At 56.6% G+C, this 22,112-nt stretch overlaps 1 protein-coding gene across 3 annotated transcripts in view; it reads left to right on the forward strand.

Moving 5' to 3' along the window:
• The first annotated feature begins 9,493 nt into the window (after window positions 1–9,493).
• FHL2 (four and a half LIM domains 2) overlaps window positions 9,494–22,112 on the forward strand; it is a 49,213-nt gene continuing 36,594 nt past the window's right edge. For all 3 annotated transcript variants that reach the window (XR_014796510.1, XR_014796511.1, XM_084900919.1), the window contains exon 1: window positions 9,494–9,621. The gene's annotated coding sequence lies outside the window, so the exon portion shown is untranslated. The remainder of the gene's footprint in view (window positions 9,622–22,112) is intronic.

Here is a 22,112-nt window from a genome sequence, read left to right on the forward strand (position 1 = left end):
CGGTTTTCGTCTTTTATGTCTTCCCTCATCTCAAGATTATGAAAATGCATTGAATGAATTTTAGCATGAGACAATTAGTTGGACATCAGCCTCCAAACTCAGAAATTCTATGTTTTACCTGGTAACTTACCACCACCTTTGTCTCCTGAACGGTACCAACGCCCATTCCTAAATCCTCTTCACAGTGCTGCGGGGGTCAGCACCAACCTGCCCTCCGCCATAGGTTCAGAGGCTGTCCACCAATCAGCATCTGGCCAGGGCTCAGGTTATTAATTCATTGACAGGAACGACTTTGCCAAGATCACAGAAAACAAACTTCCGTTATCACAGCAGCAGCTGTGTGGCTTGCCTCCCGCCCTCTTTCTCACTCGGGCCCATGTCTGAGGTTGTGCACATGTGCAGAGCACAAGCTAGTGCCAGCAACAGCGGTCTTCAAGGGTTTTGATTCTCTCTTAACAATTTCATATACATGAGGTGAGTTTCCACACTGTAGGAGGCCCACACGTTTAATTCCACTCCTCAGAGCTAGAGAGCTAAAGATAAAGCAAAGTGAGTGAAGGCCATTGGGAGCTCAGAAATGAGTCACTAAACATGAATTTCCTCTGGGAATTCCTCCTTAATATGGTGAAAGTAAAGGTATTTTTAAGGTAATGAGGAGCCACTGTGAGAAGTAAATACCCATGTTATGTGTAATAACACAGCACCTTCCTCATAAAAGGCAACCCGTAAGGATGTGTTGAATGAATGCATGAATGAGTGAATGAATGAACCTTTCAAAGCACATTACTCGTGGTTAGAACAAGGCTAACTTACATACCTGTGGCTGGTAATGACAAAAAAATAAAAAATAAATAAAAATGAGGAATTCTGATGTCTGGTTTCTTCTTGAGAAAGGATTGTCTTCAGAGCCTTTGAGACTGAGTTTGCAGTGGAGGCAGGGATTCTGTGAGCAGCTTCTGAAAATGCAAGGCAGCCTTGCTTCCTCCCGGTACGACTGTGCGCACAGTGCCTCCCTGAGCTCGGTTCCCTCAGAGTTCTGTCCTCTGAGGAGACTTCGTCCTCTGGGGAAAGGGCGCCTGTGGGCTGAGCCCTCCCTTGGGCCGATGCTGACCTCAGGTCCACGGTGTCAGACCTCAGGCACACGGTGTCAGAACTGAACTGAGCTGTAGGACACCCGGGTGGTGTCCACAGGGGGCAGGAGGCTTGGCTGGTGTGCGGAGGAAAACACACTCGGTGTCGAAGTGAGATGCTGTGAGAGTATAAAGGAAAAGGTTTTGTTCCTTCAGCCAGTCACAAGGAGAAACACTTAGGATCCCACTCACATGAGGTCCCTGGGCAATCAGAGAGAGAGAGAGAGAGAGAGAGAGAGAGAGAGAGAGAGAGAGAGAGAGAGGGAGAGAGAGAGAGAGAGAGAGAGAGAGAGAGATTGGGAGTTCCTGCGGGGTCTGACAGGCTCCAGGATGGGCTGCGTGGGCCTGCGGTTGTCTTGAGCTGAAGGCAGGGGAGACCCTGCAGGCACAGGAACCCTCTGCTCCCCTCTTACCCAGAGGAGTTCCCATGGGGTCTGCCCAGGTAGGAGCCATCGCTGGAGATGAGAGATCCTTCCTGACCGGTCACGGAGAGACAAGCCCCGGCTGCTGAGCCCTGCGCTCTCACCGCCGGCAAGGGCCTCCCTCCAGCGCCCGCGTCTCCGCCTCAGCTCGGGCGGCCACGCCGCCTGAGTCCGTGCCTGCCTCTGAGCCTCTCCCTGGGTGAGGTCTCTGACGCTCCGTGTCTGTGGGTGTCCGTATGTCCACATGCAATGGCCTGTGGCTGGTTTCCCTTGCCGCGTTGTCTCGTGTCTGTGTGACGCGGGGACGGGCTGAGGGGACGGAGGGCGGAGGGAGGTTTCTGCCTGCCGCCGCCGCTCGCTGGCCGCAGAGCTCCATTCGGAAGACGGAAAGCTCTGGCTGAAAAAACGATGTAAACGCACAGCGGTGTGCATGTAGGCAATGCCACCCACTGAGCGGGCCACTCAGAGCGGTTAAAACAGTAACTTTTATGTGATGTGTATTTTACCACAATAAATGTGTTTAATTAAAACGTGTATTTACCCTATGGTTTTCCTCCTGAGCCTGGGCATTTGGGGCGTGCACAATTACTGGCTTTTGCACGTACAGTGTGAGTCATGGGCCGGCTCTGTGAGTCACTCATAAAACAGCCTCGCCATCCGCCCTCCGCAGCTACCTGGCCCTCAGGGAGGCGCCTGCTGCGGTGCGCCTGGGCCTGGCCTGGGGCAGCGGGGACTTACGCTGAGCGAGGGGAACTCTGCCCCCTACTGCCCTGGCGATCGATCGGGCAGAGTCAGCAAACACCCGGTCAGGGGACGGAGGAGCGGGCACCTCCCTGATGACGCGGGAGGGGAGGGCCTGCCTGTCTCTGTGCCCTGGGCTCCGGGGCGGGGGGAGAGCGGGCAGGGGGAAGGGCAGCCTTGGGGAGGGGGCACGGTGTCTCCCTGCCGGAGAGGGGGGTGGGTGCAGGTCTGCTCTCTCCCTCTGCCCTCCCGGGTGGCATTGGCCTGGCGCTGGGGGCGCCCTGAGGACAGCCAGGCACTCAGGAAAGTGGGGGTTTCCAGCAGCCGGGTGGCGCCACTCCCGAAGGCGCCCTCTTTGGGGACAGGCTGGGTTTGCCTCCGGACGGTTGGACACCCACAGCTTAGAGGTCGCCCACCTCCCCTTGCAGGAAGGATACGAGCGGATGAGGACTGGAGTAACTGTAACAGTGACAGTGATGTTCATCCTGGCTTCCCGGGATGCTTTCGCCTAATGACTGTCCCGTGACCCGCAGGCCCCGAGAGGAAGGGCCGGTCCTGTGGGTAGCAGATGGGTTTGAGGCCTGCACGCCCGTGAGCGCCTCCCCTGCAGTCCTGCCCGCCCTGGGACTCAGCAAACGGCAGGCGCTATCCAAGCACGTGTGTGTCTCAGCCTATAAGCAATGGCTTGTGGGAAATATTGCTTTATTTCCATAGAAACAACTCAGGATTCTGGGCACCCACTCTCCAGCAGCATGGCAGCAAATCCCACCTTGGCGTTACTGGGACCCTCCCCCATCTCCATTGCACCGAAGTCTGGAGGCTTATGTGCCCCACCAAGTGGGTGCCAGGCAATCCCATCATCCGAGGCAAACCGCTGGCCACATGTGGCAGCACCAGGTGGAACCCACGCCCCTCCCTGTCTCTCACAGCTTTGGGGATGGGGGGAGGGAGGGAGGGGGCTGTGGACCAGTTCCCGCTCTAACTGCGGTGGAAGGTGCTCAGCTTCCTCTCTGGGTCACTCAGGGTCCCGGCAGGAAGAGATGCCGCACCCCCCCTAGCTCAGTGGAGCTCGGGTTTGGAAAGGAGCTGTGTACAAAGGTGTGGGCAGCAGCTAGGGGTCAGCGAGGCCACTGAGGACCCGGATGCAGCAGCTGCGGGAAGGCCATGCCTAGCCCTTCGGGTCGAGGACAAGGAACTGTTCCCGGGCCGGGAGAGGCCCAGCCCACCTGAGCCTTCCTGCCCGAGGCCCCGAGGACCCCGCCCCGTGGCCCTGACCTCACCCTCGGCTCATCTGACTGCAGGTTCCCGCACTGGCTAACCAACCAAAGCGCCAGCGAACAAAGGAGCCCTCTGATGGGCATTTACATCAGCCACCAGGGCAGGGGGGAAGGGGAGGGAGGAGGATAGGGGAGAGGGGAGCGGCGAGGGGGGAGGAGGTCCCTGGGGCCGTCCCTCCAGGAGGCCAGGCTTCCCCTGGTCCCGCCGCACGGTCCCCGTAAGGGGTTCTAGGGTGACAGCCTGCCCGCCTGAGCCCAGCCCATTCGTTAACTGGGAGCGGCTCAGTGTGAGCCCAGCCCATTCGTTCACTGGGAGCGGCTCAGTGTGAGCTCGCGGACTGGGAATGCCCAGCCCCTCCAAACGCGCCCTCTGCTTCTATGAGGTTTGACATGTGGCCGGTTCAAATTCCATCCTGTGGCTGGCCATGTTTGATCCTCTCTGGGTACCGATAACTGCAGGCGGAAAGCCCGCTGCTGTCAGAGAGGGAACTGGGAGGTGGGGATGGTGGAGCGGGCTGCTGGGCGTTTCCGGGAGAGAACAGAGTGCGCGGCCTCTGGCCCTGACGGCTGTGAGAGCTCTGGGGCCCGCGTTGCGTTTGTTGCTGTCTTGGGCCCGTGGCCTGCAGCAGAGCCGTGTGCTGGCCCGGGATCCTGACCGAGGCGAGCCCAGCCCATCCCTGGCACCCAGGGCTCTCCCCCTGAGAGGTGAGCACCGCCAGCCCGCACAGGGCACCTCCCTCCGAGGGGCAGCCTGGCTCTGTCGCCTGCAGGCGGTGGCGCGATTGTCCAGGTTGAAGCTTTCCAGAGCGGCTCCAGCGCATTCACCCCGGACGTTTATGCCGCGGCTCCTGCGGGCTATTCCGGGGGGAGGGAGGAATGCTCACGCAGGAATGCTCCGTGAGCGGAGGGGCCGGGAAGGCCCTCGCTGGAAACAGGGCCTGGAGCCGGCGCGGCTGTCCGCAGGCCATGGAGGATAGGCCGGGGGAGCAGGCGCCTCGTCCTCGCCCACCGTGCCCGCCTCTGTCTGCAGTTCCTCTGACTCGCTGGCCTCCGTGGTCTGCGTGGCATCCACTGGTCCCGCCAGGGAGAGGTGCCGGGCAGAGACCAGCTCCGGCTCTGGGGCCAGGGCCTTCGCCCGTGTGCCTTCCCGCCTCAGGGGCGAGGAGGAAGGCAGGGCCGGGGCAGAGGGCTGCAGGCTGCGGGCCCTGCTGGCCTGGTCACAGGTGAGGGCACACACTCCCTGAGCTGGGCCCAGAGCGCCCAGTGCCGCGCTTGGGGGAGGGGGACGCCCCATCCACGGCCAACACCTCCAGAGCACTGGCCGGGTGCTCGGGAGGACGACGGCTGCCCACCCCACGGCAGGACAGTGCGGCAGTGATGGCACAGAAAGGGGACCGAGGGCCCGGCAGTAATTGGCACCTGCAGCGACGAGGAGGGGGGGTGCCGGGCCCAAGGCTCAGGCTCAGGCTCGGGCTCAGGCTCAGGCTCAGGGTCGGGCTCGGGCTCAGCCCCGGCTCAGGCTCGGGCTCAGGCTTGGGCTAAGGCTCGGCTCAGGCTCAGGCTCAGGCTTGGGCTCAGGCTCGGCTCAGGCTCAGGCTCAGGCTCGGGCTCGGGCTCAGGGTCGGGCTCAGGCTCAGTGTCGGGCTCGGGCTCGGGCTCAGGCTCGGGCTCAGGCTCGGGCTCGGGCTCGGGCTCAGGCTCAGGCTCAGGCTAGGGTCATGCTCAGGGTCAGGCTCGGGCTCGGGCTCAGGCTCAGGCTCAGGCTTGGGCTCAGGCTCGGCTCAGGCTCAGGCTCAGGCTCGGGCTCGGGCTCAGGGTCGGGCTCAGTGTCGGGCTCAGTGTCGGGCTCGGGCTCGGGCTCAGGCTCAGGCTCAGGCTAGGGTCAGGCTCAGGGTCAGGCTCGGGCTCGGGCTCGGGCTCGGGCTCGGGCTAGGGCTCAGGCTCGGGCTCAGGCTCGGGCTCGGGCTCAGACGCGGGCTCGGGCTCGGGCTCAGGCTCAGGCTCAGGCTAGGGTCAGGCTCAGGGTCAGGCTCGGGCTCGGGCTCGGGCTCGGGCTCGGGCTAGGGCTCAGGCTCGGGCTCAGGCTCGGGCTCGGGCTCAGGCGCGGGCTCGGGCTCGGGCTCAGGCTCAGGCTCAGGCTAGGGTCAGGCTCAGGGTCAGGCTCGGGCTCGGGCTCGGGCTCGGGCTCGGGCTCGGGCTCAGGCTCGGGCTCGGGCTCGGGCTCAGGCTCAGGCTCAGGCTAGGGTCATGCTCAGGGTCAGGCTCGGGCTCAGGCTCAGGCTCAGGCTCAGGCTCAGGCTCAGGCTCGGCTCAGGCTCAGGCTCAGGCTCAGGGTCAGGCTCAGGCTCAGGCTCAGGCTCAGGCTCGGCTCAGGCTCAGGCTCAGGCTCAGGGTCAGGCTCAGGCTCAGGCTCAGGGTCAGGCTCGGGCTCGAGCTCAGGCTCAGGCTCAGGCTCAGGCTCATGATCAGGCTCAGGCTCGGGCTCAGGCTCAGGCTCAGGCTCGGCTCAGGCTCAGGCTCGGGCTCAGGCTCAGGCTCGGGCTCGGGCTAGGGCTCAGGCTCGGGCTCGGGCTCAGGCTCAGGCTAGGGTCAGGCTCAGGGTCAGGCTCGGGCTCGGGCTCAGGCTTAGGCTAGGGTCAGGCTCAGGGTCAGGCTCGGGCTCAGGCTCAGGCTCGGGCTCGGGCTCGGGCTCGGGCTCAGGCTCAGGCTCAGGCTAGGGTCAGGCTCAGGGTCAGGCTCGGGCTCAGGCTCAGGCTCGGGCTCGGGCTCGGGCTCGGGCTCAGGCTCAGGCTCAGGCTCTGGCTCAGGCTCGGGCTCAGGCTCGGCCCCGGGCTCGGGCTTAGGCTCGGGCTCAGGCTCAGGCTCAGTGTCAGGCTTAGGCTCGGGCTCAGGGTCAGGCTCAGGGTCAGGCTCAGGCTCAGGCTCAGGCTCAGGCTCGGGCTCGGGCTCAGGCTCGGGCTCGGGCTCAGGCTCAGGCTCAGTCTCAGGCTCGGCTCAGGCTCAGGCTCAGGCTCGGGCTCAGGCTCGGGCTCAGGCTCAGGCTCGGCTCAGGCTCAGGCTCAGGCTCAGGCTCAGGCTCAGGGTCAGGGTCAGGCTCAGGCTCAGGCTCAGGCTCAGGCTCGGCTCAGGCTCGGGCTTGGGCTCGGGCTCAGGCTCGGGCTCGGGCTCAGGGTCAGGGTCAGGCTCAGGCTCAGGGTCAGGCTCAGACTCGGCTCAGGCTCACATGCTGTGACGCAGACACGGCAGGCAGGCTGTGTGCTCCTCACCGAGCTCCCTCTGCTTGCGTGGGCTCAGGAGCCAGCAGCTGCCCCAGCGCTTGGCCATGGGAAACGGTTACTGACATTTGTGGGGGAAGAATTCATGGTGCTGATGAGCAGGGCGACTCCCTGGCCTGGGACCAGGGGTCAGCGCCCGGGAGCCGGGGTGCTGGCAGGCGGTGCCGGGCCAGGCTGGTGCCAGGGGCGATCTCCCGGAGCCCAGGGACCGGCAGGGAGCTCCGTGGCTCCTATGGGAGCCCACGGTCTCTAGTTCCGGGTGGGGCTCAAACGTGTTTGTGGACCAGAGTCAAGGTGTTTGATCCAGACCAACAGGTCCTTCAGTTTGGGGTCAGCATGTCATCTGGGCAGCGAGGGAGCGAGGCCAGCGCCACTGGTCCCAGAATCCAGCCCCCCGCCCCCCGCAGAGGCGTGCTTCCCGCAGGCACAGCCCCCCAAGTCTACCGCCCGCCCCCCGCCCCCCCCCCGCCCGACACACACACATACACGCACACACGCACAGTGTGCGAGCTGTGCCTGGAGTTTGAGAAGGAGCCGCACAGCGAGTGCGCCCTTGCCCAGCCCCCACGGAGGCTGCCCGAGATGTGCGCCAGCTCCTTGCCGGCCCAGCGTCCCCCAAGGAGAGCCCACGCAGCCCTGTGGGCACTAACCGCCCGTTCAGGGAAACGCCAGCCCGGCACGGATCAATCCTGGCTACAGTCCCGTCTTCTGAGATCCCTGAAGGGCATGTGCCCATGAGTAAGAGGGCGAAAACCCGAGGTAGGCGGTGACCACAGACATGAGGGGACAGGGCAAGAAGGACTTTGGTTCTGAAAGAACACTCCAGAAAGCTGGCAGCCTCAGCCCCCAGGCTCTGCCCCGGGGCCACTGTGTCTGTTTGAGAGCGCCCCCTCCTGTAACAATGTTCAACCCGAAAGTGTGAAACTGCCCCTCCTCCCCCTTAGGCCGGATCCCGCTCATAGGAGGCCGGGCGCTCTGACCGCTCCAGGCAGAGAGAGGCCCCTGTGCCAGCAGCCTGGGCCCAGGGAGGAGTCCTCCTTCACACCCGCCCCCACCCCTCCTGCCGTGCGCTCTCCGTTGCTGCCAGCCTGGAGGCGGCGTGTAGGTCAGCTCCATGCTGAGGGAAGGCGTCTCTGGAACATGCCAGGGCCTCCGTCCGTCCTGGCCTCAGCTGCACAGGCTGCGAGGGCAGACAGGTGGCCTGGGCGCTGGCCGTATTCCATCACCCCTGTTATAGTTCTTATTTCCTTCCGCCTCCCTCTTTTCTTCATCTTTTTTTTTTTTCTTTTCCTTGTTTTGCCATGTTCTCTCCTTGGCTGACCTTGACCTTGACCTTGACGGGTGCATGAGAATTCTCTTGATGCTGCTGCATCATATTGTTGTATAATATAGCATCATCAAAGAGTCAGCAGCTGGCATGAAAGGAGCTGCTGGTCCTATACAGGTCTTCTCAAAGGCTGGGGGAGACTCAAAAAACCCTGAAGCCCTAAAGCAAATTTGGCCTCATTAATACAGAAACACAGAAAGCTCTCTTCTGATTCTGAGAAACTTGGGTTTTTAAATGAAATTAATGCTCTTATTATAAAAGAAATCAAAGGTCATTGTAAATAATTTAGAGGCTACATATAGCCAAAGAAGAAAATAAAACCGAACAAAATTCTGTCATCAGCCATAACCACATTTGCACATTCGCACATGTCCTTTCGAAGCATGTTTATGGGGTGACTGTGGGCAGTAATATAACACATACACCATCTCCCCCTGAAGTGACCTGCTTCTTTCTTACCAATATGGTGCAATGTCGTCTGTGTTACTAAATATTCTTCTGGGCTGTTTCCAAAGGTCACAGTGTCTCCTGATGGCTGGACCATACCAGGGCCTGTTGTTAGCCATTCAGATTGTTCCCACTTCACCCAGTTGTTTGAAAAGCTGCAGGAAAGGTTCCTGTAGCTGTGTCTCTGCCACATCCACCATTTTCCTTGGGTTAGTCCCTGGGCCCGCTGTGTTAGGGCAGCAAGGTTGCCAGGCAGCCCTCCGGAGAGCCGGGGGGCGTCCTCCACCCCCTCCCCCACAGAAACAGGGAACGTGAGGGCTCCCCCAAGTTAGCCTTCCTCTCCTCTCCAGCCTGTGGTTTGAAGGGCTCTGGTCAGGTTCGGTTCAAATTCCGGAGAGGAAAAGGCACGTGGCTCAGGGCGCCCTCCAAGCACCCATGAGAGGAGGGGAGAGGAGCAGGAGAAAGTGCATCCCAGCCCTAGCTTCCCGCTGCCCCTCGTTAATCACGCCGATCCCTGGTCTTCCCGGATTCTTCTTCATCCCGTCCAGCGTCCTGCAGCCGGGGAGAGGGGCCGAGAGCCCTTTCCTGGAGGCAGCGCTGAGCGTCCACACCACCTCCCAGCGGAGCCAGGCGGCCTGGGCGAGTGTCCTCTGCTCCGGGCCTCACGGCAGCCGCCTCAGCCAGGGCCCTGTGCTTGTCTGACGATGTGAGGGCCTCCCTGGCGCTGCCCTGTCCCCTTGGCCGGGACCTGGGCGAGGCCGGGATGTCCTTGAGGCAGCAGGCCAAGGGGAGCTGGCCGCCCCTTCCCCTCTGGATACCTTACAAGGCAGGGGAGCGAGGGGCTGAGTTCTTATCTCCTGCGCTGGGTGTGCCTTATTTATAGCCCTGGTGCAGGAGCCTGCCGCCGCCAGAGCTGCAGACGGGGCCGGACCGTCTAAGGGAGTGGTTGGCCCCGAGCTGCTGCCGTCCCCCTGGTCCGGCGGGGGAGCAGAAGACAGGCAGGTAAGGGTCCCAGCTTCCTCCTCCCCTTCCCTCTCCCTCGCCATCCCTCCTGCCCTGTGGCCTCGGACCGGCGTGCAGGCTCTGTGCGCTGGAAGGAGCTCGCTGGCACTGTGCACTGGCAGACCCGCGGAGACCCGGTGCCCTGCGGCTGCCGCCCAGCACAGCCCTGCTCCCGGTCTGCAGGCCTGTGCCCGGCCGCCGCAGGCCAGGCCCGGGGAACGGAGGAATGCGGAGAGCCCTGGGCCAGCTCACCCTCTGGGCTGGAATCAGAATTCATGCTGAGTTCTGAGCACCACAGAGTTTTTCCTCAATGAGGACAGAAAAAGGAAAACCTAAAAATAAACACTGGAGGGGGAAGCACAGTCTTGAACTTTTCCTCCCTGGCAGGGCTTCCAGGGAGCGGGGTGAAGGGCAGATCACTGCGGAGACGGCGGTGCTGGGCGGAATGTCTGTGCAGGATGGCTTGTTCCGGCCGATGGTCCGAAAGCAGATAGCTGTGGTGCTGGCAGAGGGAATGCTTTTGTGTTTTGCTAACGTCTAGAGCAGACATAGGGGAATGCCGTGCTCAGTAAGGCTTGCACCAGCCTGAGGAATGCCGATGCCGAGAACGGACGCTCAGGGATGGGGTCACCAGCTCCCACACCTGCCGGGCCTCCTCTGAGGGCCGCCGGCGGGCGGCCTTGGCTCTGCTGGCCTGCCAGCTCCTTCCTGGAGGAAGCTCCTGTGTCTCGCTGCCAGGTTAATGAGGAGATACGCTGTCATCCAGCCGATCACATCTTGAGATCCATCCCACTTGACAAAAGTGTTTAACGGACTAGCCAGGTTCTCAGCCCCAGTGATTACATTTTGGAGGTTTTTTTCTGATATTAATAAAATATTTTCGTGTAGGACTTTCCCATAACACATTCCTGGCTGCTCACCCACCCTGGCCTGTCTTCGGGCACACGTTTCGCTTTTAGACTCCATCGTCCCGGTCTCTGCTCCCACGCCTCCCCGCTGGTTCCAGATCTCTGAGGCCAGGCCACACTGTGCCTCTCTCTACATCCCACAGCTCTTAGCACAGAGACCTACACAGTTTAGAAACTACTGGCTTCTAAAATATTTCATATTTAAAATAAAAAGCCAAGAAACTCTAAGTTTAAAATGTCCTCTCCCCACTGTTAGAAAATAAAAGTCAACAGAGTACAGTAAATGTTTTCATCTTATTGACTTTATCCTGTGACTCGCGAGTCAGTCAGCCTCCCATCCAGTGGATGAGAGGAGCTCCCAGGAGCTGTGCAGGAGGGAAGGCTGAGGCGGAGGGAGAGGAGAGGAGAGGAGGGCACACTGGCCAAAGGCGGCTGACTCTGACTTTCCTTCAGGGACGGCAGGGAGCCCCCAGGCAGATGTCCTCGGTGCCGGTCAGGGGGCTCCTGACAGACCGGTTTAAGAGTCCGCCTTTGGGAGAGGCTGAAACTGTAATTAAGTTAATTACAGTTTGATGACATGCGGCTTACCATAAGCAATCCCATTTGGGGCCTGTTGTCTTGTTTTCAACACCATCAAGAATTCAGTGTTCATATTTTCTTTTGTATTTTTTTTCTTAGTATACAAACTTATGTTTAACACAGAAAATATAAACCTGCAGAGATAAGGAAATACTCAGCATTTTATTGTTTATCTTACCTATTCTAAGAGGTCCTTGATTCTAAGACTAATCATTAACTTAATAATAGCTTTAAAAGAGAGGGGGGAAAGTCCCACTGTGATGTATATTAAGATGAACCCCAAAATAAATTATGGGGGGAAATATAAATTACCATTAATAGGTATATATGAATACAGACATATGACCAGGTTATCTACATTTTTGTCCAGTTTATTATCAATGTATTTTTACTGTGTATTTAATTTTGAATTAATTGAAAGTTGATTATCTCTATATGACATTATGACTTCTTTCATTTAGCAGAATATTAAAATATTCATAACAGTCAGATAAATTGGAAGTATAAACATAAACTATGATTTAGAAAAGTAGCCAAAATCAGTTTGGCTCAGTGGATAGAGCATCAGCCTGCCGACTGAAAGGTTCCGGGTTCGATTCCAGTCAAGGGCACGTACCTTGGTTGTGGACACATCCCCAGTAGGTGGTGTGCAAGAGGCAGCTGGTCGATATATCTCTCTCGTCGACGTCTCTAACTCTATCCCTCTCAATTCCTCTCTGTGTAAAATCAATAAATAAAATAAAATATATAAAAAAGATTTAGAAAAGTAATTGTTATCAGACTATAACTTGCTTTGAAGGATGATCTGCTAATTTATGAACACTACCTACTGAATAGTGAAAACCTCAGCTATCTTGTACCTGATCTGGATTCTCCCCCAAAACTTCCTTACAGATTTTCTTCATTGCCGTTGATGTGCCAGTCTTTCATCACTCAGTCTCCAATGCACTAAAATAAGGATGAAAAATGGAAAGAAACTAACAAGTTCTGAGCAATTTGGTACTTAACAGATGTATTTCATAAATACCATTAATTTTTAAGTGTGAGCTTATAAAAATAAAATCCATTTGAATGTTGAGGACAATTTTACAATTTGGAGCTTTGTTTGAATTTAAAAGATAAACTTATAGAGAGAGGAGGAATAAAAATTCATTTTAACAGACCACTGATACAGTTTTTAAAAAATGACCCCCAAAAGTTAACCAAAATAAAACCATATCAAGGCAACACCACATAAAACATGCTCCATGAGTTTTACTAAGAAAGCTGTGTGATTAGATTTTAAAGGGAAAGGGCACGGATTTCATTTTGGATGTTAAGAAATGAGCCTTGGGCTGCCCAGGACCTGCCTGATCCGCATGGAAGGGGCGGGGTGTCTGGAGGGCAGTGGGGCTGCCGGTTTGATGACATGGGGATTGGCATTTGAGCAATGAGCACGGCCACAGCTTGGCGGGAACACAAAATAGAAAAATGCATGATACTGTCTTTTCCATTCTCTCTTTTCCATATTCTTTGTAGGTAGACAAAATGAATAGTATTGAGGCACTAAGGTTTCTATGACAACATATTATATGTCACTAGAGGCCCAGTGCATAAAATTCATGCACAGATAGGGGGGTCCTTAGGCCTGGCTGGTGATCCGGGTCGATCTCTGGGGTAACTAGTGGGATGATCAGGGGCCCTCACTGGCACCTGCCTTGGCTGGCCTGGGGCCTGTGGGATGGAGGCAGTTCTTGCATTGAGCATCTGCCCCCTGTTGGTCAGTGCACATCATAGCAACCGGTCATTGCACCAGTCGTTCAGTCGATTTGCATATTAGGCTTGCATTATATAGAATAATTAAAATGCTAAACAATGCAATTGCCCAAAGTTGAGTATGGTTAAATTAGTTGGGATATACAGTCATAGTATGGAATATATACAACCATCAAACAGTTTGCAGGGAATTTTTTTTTTAAATCAAAATACAAAGCTACATTCATAATTTGTTATCTTAACTGTGTAATATATGTATATAAAATATTGTTTCTAAGGGATAAGAGTGGCAGGAATTTTATATTCTCTCTATGCTAAAATTTATTAAATAATCACTCTATCCAGAAACTATGTATTAGTTCACTTAATTCTCACAGCCACCTGTAAGTATTATTCCTGTTTTCAGACACGGAAACGAGTTTGAATCAGTGTTATTCACTGCACAAGTTGCAACCAAGTTAAAGATACGATCCGGCTTCTAAGCCTTCATGCCAAGTTGGCATTAGAGAGGCAGGAGGGCGATGTGAAGCCCGCGCGGTGAGCAGTGTGGTTGAGCGGCGTACACGGAGGCTGGAGGAACGGTGGGGATAGTCCCATAGGAATAATACTGGGACGAACGGACATGCTTGGGGTGAATTTTGCATGGGAAAGAGATGGAGCTAAAGGAAGTAAGAAGTTCCAAAGGCCAGGCAGGGGGGGAATGTGAGCCACACAGACCTGGACATAAATAGAATTTGTCCTGCAGCGAAGGGTGTGGCCTGCGGTGCAGGCCTGTGTGCTACATGCGTGTTGGGGAGGGCAGCGGGGACAATGGCTGCTTTCCTCTTCCTGGGCTTTCTGAGACATTTCCCAAACCAGCCTTTTGTGAGAGGCAATGAAGATGTCTCCTGGCTCCCCACGCCGAAAAAACACACACCCCTTCTGTAAAGACTGAACCAGCAGAATCAGAATTCAATGTGAAATGGAGAGCAGCCCTGGGGAGGGCTCCCCCTCCCTGTGTGCAGCCGGCTCCCTCCCGGGTGAGCACCCTGAGGTGCACGGGGAAGCGCTGCTCTGGGCTGAGGGAAGCAGCGGCTCAGAGCCGGCAGAGCTGTGCCACGCAGAGCAGACTCTCGGTCTGTCTCCGCCATGGAGAGAGGATCGCACCTTAAAGATGACTGAGGGCTGGGAACTTACCCTGATTTCCTGTTTAAACCCTCCCTCAGTTCCAGCGCCTTCCCCAGCGCAGGGAAAGGTGTCTATCCTCAGGCCTTAGGGGCGCAGGGCTGAGCGCGGCCTCAGACACCTGCCAGCCCAGCTGCTGAGCTCCGGGGAGTGAGGTCAGAGGGAGCGGCCTCCCTCCCACAGGCCCACACAGGCTGATCCGCCCAGGAGGAGCGGTGAGCAGGGTGTTTCTCACCGGAGCGGGCATTGGCCCTGAACACAGTGTTTGATGGGAATGTATCTCCACGGAGTCAATTCTCTGGCTTGGCAGTTTTCATTCACAAAGTCTATATAGAGGGGGGTGGAGGAGGCGGGGCGAAGAGAGGAATGGGAGTGTGTGTGTGTGTGTGTGTGTGTGTGTGTGTGTTTGCTTGGGGGACAGGAAAGAGGTTGGGGATGCTGAATAATTCTAAGTGGTATAAGCTTCCTCTCCCAAAAGCTCTCCGATTTTATTCAGAATATCTTAATTCATTATTAGAAAAAAACACATCATTTTGTTTAAATTTAATTTAGTAAACAACAACAAAAATACAGGTGAGAGAGAATAGCCTCCTTATTTCAAAACCCCCACTTTAACTGCACTGACTCATGGACCAGACAGACAGTATGCCCTTCCCATCCCTGAAGCACAGACAGGCCAGGGACCTTGCCCACCAGCAAGGAACGCACACGTGCTGTGACATAAGCGACGGAGGAGACTTAGAAAGCGCACAGACAGACTGTGGGCACAGCCCTCCCCTCCTGTAAGGTAAAGGCGGCATCCTGCAGCAGGCACTCAGTTCACCGGCTGGGCAGCCCGCCAGGTGAGGGCGGGCATCTCACACCACATTTCCATGCCACCACCCGGACAGGGGACCCAGGAGGGCAGCCAGGAGGCAGCATGGGGTCGTCTCAGCAAAACTTCAGCGCCCGTGTCTGAGCCTGGGAATTGGCAGTGACAAGTTCAGGTCGTTTATGTATGAAACCTGGTGGGACTGGCGGGGCCTCAGCCCTCTGGCTGCAGGATCCGGCGCCCACCCTGGGCGGTCCTACTTCTGTGGCTGGCACTCCCTGCTCCTGGGAAGCAGCACAAACTCCTGGCCTCGGGCAGGGGCATGGGCAGCTCCACCGTCTCTTTTTAAAATCTGTTGTCATATTCGGAACAAATCAGACCATGCTCTCACCTGCTCAGAACTCTCAAATCAAAATGCCGTCTTTATGCTACAGGACGAGCAGGGCCCGCTGGATCCACTGTACCCTCCTCCCAGCACTGAGGCCGGGGAATCTGAGCTCACCTCCCCACGCTCCTGCCCCACCCAGCACCCCAGGCACAGGGCCCTTCCCCTGCCCCACCCAGCACCCCAGGCACAGGGCCCTTCCCCTGCCCCACCCAGCACCCCAGGCACAGGGCCCTTCCCCCACCGCGCCAGCACCGCCTGCCCTGGGCCTGGCACTCCCCCAAGAAAATCACACACCTCCCTCCCTCCTCATTCACCCACATCCGAGAGCCACCCTGGACATCCCAGCCGAAACTTCACGGCCTAGCTCCCGACCCAGTCTCGCACGCGTACACACTCAGCTACCTCTGTGCCGTGTTTGTCAGCTCGGTGGGTGCACAACCGAGCGGGCACAGACTAGGTTCTAAGCATTTGTCAGGGGCTGGTATGTCCTGACCAGGAACCAAACCTGTGACCTTTCGCTGCACAGGACGATGCTCCAACCCACGGAGCCACAGTGGGCCCAGCTCTGGGAGGGACGGGGGGGTCTCCTTCGCCCTGTGGCACTGTGAGGAGGAGTCGCTTAGCAAGTAGCAGGTTCCTGCCCGAGCGTTTCTCCCTGCCCACCCTCCTCAATCCATCTGCTACCAGAGGACATCAGATGAGCTTTCATTGTCAAAATAGCCCTAGTTTCCAGGATCTTTTACAAATTTAAAGATTGGGATTTTGGGTGACTAGGAAAACAGAATTCTAACTAAAACAAAAATAACAGACAAGGGCTTCTGAGTTGAGCTCAAAAACAATGAGAAAGAAATGTTGTACATTATACTTTGTTTTCTTTGAGTTTACTCTAAATGTGCGTGACAGCATTGATCTTTAACAATACTCTTTCTAAAGTTATCTATTTTTATTTTTAAAAGTTACATTTAAAACTAACTCAAAGGTAATACTGGAAAATTATGATAATGTCCTTTAACTATGTCTACAGTTTAAAGTATAGTGGGTGTCAGTCTGCCTTAATGTTCAGATCAGTTGTATTAACTGAGATGAGAATGAATGAGTCTAATCACCAAACGTGATGCGGTTCCCTGCACACTGCCCACAGAGGCCCGTTTGGAATTCTTCCATGTCAGCTCACATTCCTGCTCCCTCCCTCAAATCTCAGGAGGATTTGTTTCAGGGCCAACATGGTTAACATTTTGTAAACGATAAAATGGAACTTGAAACCTGAGACTAGACCCCTGACATCTTCCCTGGCATTTGTTTAACAGACACGGGGTTGCTTCCTAAACTCACTCAGCATATTCCTGTCACCTCACTCTCCCCATGCTCACAGCCTTCACCGCGCCGCCTGGTGCAGCCTGGCAGCGCCATTAGCTTCTCTCTGACAGAATGCCCGCCGCCTGCTCCTCAGGGTCAGGTCTGCGTCTCTCTCCGCCTGAGGACCCTCCGGGGCCCGCATGAGCTCATCCTCCGCCTCCCTCTGGCGCCTGTGCCAGGAAGCCCTCTGGCCTGAGAAAGGCAAACGCTGAGGGTGCAGCTGGGATGGCCCAGACACGCCACACCAACAGGACGGGTTTGGACCCCGCCAATAACTAGCAGCGTCACGGAGGTCAGAATGGACTGAGCTTAGCGGTCAGAATGGACTGCACCAGGCAGCCCTCGTAAGCCTGCCCAGGGAGCTCCTGGCAGTCCCAGAAGCTCAGACGAAATTGGCTCAAGCCGACTAACCCTCCCCTCCACCCCTCCTCTCCATCTGCCAGGACGCCAGCCTGCAACCTCCAGGCATGAGAAGGATTCTTTTCCTCACCAGGTCACATGTCGGTTATTGTCAGAATCGTGACGAGGCAGACAAGCCGTTTCTAGAAGGTGAAGTAGTTGCCAATGAAAGTTTCAGACTTCCCAGGTCTTCTATGTCCCCTGCCGCCCTAGGTGTGAGCGCTCCCTCGGGGTCCCGCCCCCCACGTCACAGCCTCTGTGCCCAGCTCTGCCAGGGCGTGGCCGGAACCTGAGTGCCCACCAGCCGCAGCACCGCAGGGCAGGCTTCGGGACTCCGTGCCCCTGGAACGCCCGTCTCGGCTGGCTCTGCCGCAGGCGCTGGCGGCGGGGAGCGGGTGGAGCCGGCTTGCTCTCCTGGCACAGGCCCCGGGGAGGCTGGCCAGGCCCAGCCGTTAGCAGGTACGCATGTGCCTTCCCGCCCGCCTGCGGCCGCTCCGGCCCAGAGCAGGCAGGCACCTCCCGAGATGGGTTTCCTGTCCTCTCTGCCCTCTTTCTGGACCAAGTCCCTGATAGGCATTTAAAGGACAATGTCCCGTTCCTGACAGCACCTCACTCCCAGGACTCTCCAAATGGACCAGAAGGTCCCGTTTGTCAGTCCTAAGCACGATTACGATGCAATGAAACAGCTGTTAAACAAAACCCTAAAGCCTACCGTTAATGTGGGCTGCCCACCACGCTGGTGCCCCCGCCGGTGTGAGGGGCCAGCATCAGGGCTCCCCTAAACGGCTGGGTGAGTGGGATGCTTCAGCTTTTCCCTCTAAAGCTGTCTGCCTTCCGGGTGAGTAGTGTCCGGAGCCTCATTTGCCCGCATAAATAACTAGCCAAGTACCGTGCCTCGCACATTTCCCTGAGGGAAGCTTCCTTCTCCTCCCCGCTCCACGTCCTCTCTCCCTTGCTCCCCGGTCCCCTCAGAGTCTCCCCTATTCCCCGGGCCTCCCCAGCGACCTCTGCGGCTCCTTCTGTGTCTCGCAGCCCTGTCCGCTGGACATCTCCCCTCGGGGCCACAGCCCCTCGGCCTTCCCCACCCCGCAGACTCCTGGGCCCCACGGGCTCCCAGCCTCCCCTGGGTCCTTCCTGTCACGCTGGTGCCAGGTTGGATGGGAAGTTTCTCTAAAACCACCTCTCCCCCTGGCGTCTCGGACACAAGGGAAGAAATCAACCTCCCAAGACTCTGAGTCTAAACCCACACCCACCCTTCTCATCTTCCAAAAGCCAGGGCCACCTGTCAGCCGTAGAAGAGGTGATGGAAGAGTGTGGCGGATGATCGCTCCTCATCCAGAATCAGGGCTGTGAAGCGCATCTCCGTGGACCGGCAGCCCGACTAGTTCGCTCACACAGACACCGTCCTCTCCGGGGCGCCTGGCCCGGAGCAGACTGGCCGAACAGAACCGCACTGCAGGCCCCAAGGCGTGCAGGGTCCCCTCGTGCTCTCCTCCTGAGCGGCAAGCGGGCAGGCGGGGAAGGTCCCAGCGCCTGCTGGCGGGTGTGTGAACGTTAGGATTCCAGGCCAGTGGCCCCGGGAAGAACACGCCCGCTGCCCGGCCTACCCTGGGACGCTTACACGGCTCACCTCCCACGGGGGTGGTGAGGGGCAGAGCTATGTGCTTCGGTCTGGCCCATCTCTGCAGCCTTTTTTACCAAAAGCAATTTCAGGAGTGGGGGACCCTCTCCCAAGCCAGGGCAGGTAGTCCAGCGTCCCCCTCTTCCCCCGGGCCCAGCACAGGCCCGTGCAGCGGTGGAGGGGAGAGCCTTGGCTGATTCAGTGGGAGGCGGGAGCTTTGTTTGTCTGTTCCATTGGTGCAGACCGACTTTTTTAAAGCATTTCATAGAAAATCAAACGTGCCCAAGCGTTATTTAAAGACACAAGCACTGCCTTCCGTTGCTAAGACCGAAGGCTGTGACTCCAGTTTGCACAGCGATGCAGATGTCAAGAAGGCCCTCAGTGAGCAGCATTCTTCGTGGCTGAACAAGGCCCCGGCGGGACGGGGAGCAGGAGTGGTCGGAGAAGCAGCCCCCACCTCAAGACCTAGACGCTTGGAACACTACCCCATGAACGTCCCCACGCGGCCCTGCAGCCCCGGGTTCGGCTTCTCATCTCCGAAGCCATCTGGAAGGACAGGCCCTTCCGCTTTGCTTGAATTCAAGCTGTTTGCAAGCTGGATCTCAGGGCAGAGCCGGAGCTGACGTGCCCAATGGGAACAGAGCAGGGTTTCGTGGCTCAAGGAGGCCCACATGAGCCCTGGCATGGCTGCCCTGTGTTGGTTTAGGCATTTTAGGAACCAGAACTGAATTCAGTAACTATTGACCAAGTTGCAAACTGCAGAGAATAGAGAAATGAAGGTCTCAGTCCTCATCTTTGGTTGTAAATAAGGGAGCAGTGAGACTGTATGGGATGATAAAAAGGAGCCTAAGGGTGGGCTCCTTACACAGCCTCCTGGGGGCGCCTTTATCTGTTCTAAAGAACGAACAGGAGCCTGCCAGGCAGAGCAGATGAAAGACATCTCCCCTTACTACACACACACACACACACACACACACACACACACACCCAGGTGGAGCATATGGGAGCAAAGAGAAGGAGCTGGACCGGCTCAGAGGCCTCCTAGCTTAGGATCACTGACCTGCTCCCCTGACCTGACTTTCCAAACATCCTTAGAAAAAGAAAGCCTGTCAGGCATGTCCTTCACCTGCTTTCAATGTGACCCGGAGACTCAGGAGCCATCGAGAGCCCGGGAACAGACACCCACACGGACAGGAAGGGAGAGAGGACCGAGCCCGCCGAGGCTGACAAGCCAGGGAGCCGGCTGCCGAGGCCATCTGTGAGACGGAACAGAACTTCAAACGGCTGGAACGCAGGCCAAAGCGCAGAGAAAGGAAAGGGAAAGGCCTCTCAGATTGAAGAACGGCTCGCTGAACATTTTTAGGAATCCGAGGACATTTGTCCCTGGAGACTCCGCCATCCCTGGGGAGACACGTGACTAACCTGGGACTCTGACAGAGCCGCTGCCTCACCATCTCCGTGCAGGAGTTTCCAAAAACGTCTGTGCAGAAAGGATGGCCCAGAATTGTAAAAGGCGGTGTGTGTGTGTGTGTGTGCAAATAGTACTGCCAGTATACGCTGAGGGTCAGATATATTAGAAAACCTTTTCCTGGTATTTCAGCAGTCAGTTACCATCGCAGCGATGTAGAAAGAAGCTTGTCTGTGGCAGAACAGCTGTCACGAACCTCAGGTCCAATGTCAAAGCGCTTTCTAAGTAGGTGGGACACACACCTTAACTTGCTCTTTAGAAGCGGGCTTTTCACCCGCTCCCCCTGGAGCGCCACTGGCTGCAGCTGCTGGCCCGGGCTCGGGCTCCTGCTAAGCCAGCGCTGTCACCGCCTCCGCGGCCTTCAGGATCCTCTCCCTGGACCTCACAGCCGCAGGGAGCTGTATCTGTAAGATCAAGGAGATGGGGTGGAGGGGGGATGGCCAGTAGGACGCAGGGTAGCACTGATGACTGCTGATTGGCGGGATGCTTCGCTGGAGCCCGGAGGGTGAAGGCAGGGAAAGCAGGATTGCTGGTGTTGACATGCCATGAACGGTCATGCAGAAAACCACCTTCACAAAAGAAGCCCTCAGGACCTCAGGGCTCCATGAAGCCCATCAGAGGGATCTGGGAGGACAGAGGCCAGGAAGAGCACGGCCTCCTGGGACGGCTGCAGGACACACCCACCCTCCTGGCTCATTTCAGACCCTCCAGGCGTGGTGAGAAGGCCTCCATGCACAGCGCTCCTCTGGGCACGCGAGGATGCTGTGACCGCGCTGGTCTGCTTTAAGGATGGTTCAGAAATGGAAGAGTGGTAACTAACCTGCCACTGGGGCCCACCATCTGTCATCGTATCTGGCTGCTTGTCCGCCACATGCCGGACAAGGACACAGCGACTGGTGTCATCATGTGCTCTTCATTTATTTCGACCTTGACTTACGTTACGTGGAGTACGCATTGTTTTCAAGAAAACACATGTCACGGAGGTTGTCTAAAAATAAAATGCATTTAAATTGTTTAAAACAACATCTGGCCGAAACCGGTTTGGCTCAGTGGTAGAGCGTCGGTCTGCTGACTGAAAGGTCCCAGGTTCGATTCCGGTCGGGGGCATGTACCTTGGTTGCGGGCACATCCCCGTTGGGGGGTGTGCAAGAGACAGCTGGTCGATGTTTCTCTCTCATCGACGTTTCTAGCTCTCTATCTCTCTCCCTTCCTCTCTGTAAAATATCAATAAAAATTTTTTTTAAAAAAAACTCCAAAAAAATAAGAATATTAAAAACAAAAACAAACAAACAAAAAAACATCTGATACAGTTCTTATCCCACACCAATCCCCATCCTGGTGAAGAATCAGACAGGAGAATTCTAGAAAATGTGCAGTTATTGATCAGCCATCAAAATGTCTTGAGAGAAATTGAGTAATTTGAAATAACCCTTTAAGGGAAGAAGAGAGGTGTGCCTCCTTGTGTCACAGGGGAGACGGTGGGGACGCACGGAGGTTAAGGGTATTTGTTGTTGCCCACTCGGCGTGGCTCAGTGGTTGAACCAGGTCACAGTTCAATTCCCGGTCAAGGGCACATGCCTGGGTTGTGGGCTCAGTCCCCAGTGTGGGGTCGTGCAGGAGGCAGCCGATCAATGACTTTCTCATCATAGATGTTTCTCTCTCTCCTTCTCATTTCCTCTCTGAAATCAGTAAAAATATATTCCTAAAACAGGGCATTTGTGACCTGTGGCACGTTCTGCATGGGCCTGAGCTCAACCCTTCACTCCTAGGGCCTGGCTCTTCCTAGGCAGAGCGGTGGACTGTGCTAAGGATGCTGATCAAAACAGAAATAGAGCAGGCAGACTGGTGGCAGGGAGAGAGCTGGCGGTTTACCGTGGCAGCACTGAGTCATGGCGTTACTTCACTGTGACTGGATTCCGGCGTGCCTGACCACAGCATTCTGAGCAACAAGCGAGGCATGAAAAGCCCCATTCCCAGACGCCAGGGAGAGCTGTCCAAGGCACATGTAGGAACCTCAGGTAATCTTCTGTTGTAATTGAACA

Source organism: Pipistrellus hanaki, assembly GCF_964339955.1.
Source record: "Pipistrellus hanaki genome assembly, chromosome: 12".
Classification (NCBI taxonomy): domain Eukaryota; kingdom Metazoa; phylum Chordata; class Mammalia; order Chiroptera; family Vespertilionidae; genus Pipistrellus; species Pipistrellus hanaki.